We start from the raw sequence: 915 nt of genomic DNA, 5'->3' as shown, positions 1-915 counted from the left end.
ACATCCTCACTTGACGAACCCATAACTTCCAACATTTTTAAAAAAACCCACTTGTCAGTTACAGACACGATAAAAGTATAAAAAACATTTTAGTCCACAGTGTCATCCAGAAATCTAACCCTAGTGTGAACCTGGGTACAGCTTGTTGTCGCATACCATATTGGCAGGTGACGCATTTCTGTAACACTGTAACATCCATATCTGGCCCCAATGGGAAATCTCTAATTCAACAATCATTCACTTGCATTTCAACGAGCCTGATATACTGTGTATGCTGTAAAAAGTGCAACATGCTATACGTTGGTCAAACGGGTCGTCACTTAGGGGATCGTTCACGTGAAAATCTGTTTTATATAAGAGATAATGACACTACAAAACCCACAGATAGACACTTTAATAACCCCTCACATTGCATATCGGACTCACATTTGCTCCATCTACTGTAACTCAAAGAGAACGCCTGGAAAAACGTTTGATTTTTAGATTAGGCACTGTTAATCCCTCTGGAATGAATGGAGAGTTAGTTTTCTTTCCTTTAACTTTATTTTTTCCATTTCCCTACCTTACACTTTTTCTATACTTTTTTACACTGACATTTAGTGGATACAACCTTTTCGTTCAATGTTCGCACTCTTTTTCTTCCCTAGCCCGTTCACTTCATTCACCCACTTTTGTTACCCTTTCATTCCTTTCTATTCACCGTCGTTCTTCACCTCTATTTAGTTCCCATACCTTTTATTCTTGTACCCCTTTGAACAATATTACCTGATGCACGTTTTCATTCATTTTCTTACATTGTTGCCTGTATTTTTGTTCTATGTTTCTTTTTTTGTTGTTTATTTACAACGATTAATTTTATTTATACAATTTTTATACTTTTTATATTTTTATTTTATATTGTTACGACAGCGGAAG

This window comes from Limulus polyphemus, unplaced genomic scaffold (genome assembly GCF_000517525.1).
Source record: "Limulus polyphemus unplaced genomic scaffold, Limulus_polyphemus-2.1.2 Scaffold519, whole genome shotgun sequence".
NCBI classification, from domain to species: domain Eukaryota; kingdom Metazoa; phylum Arthropoda; class Merostomata; order Xiphosura; family Limulidae; genus Limulus; species Limulus polyphemus.
Note: the sequence above shows the minus strand (reverse complement) of the source record.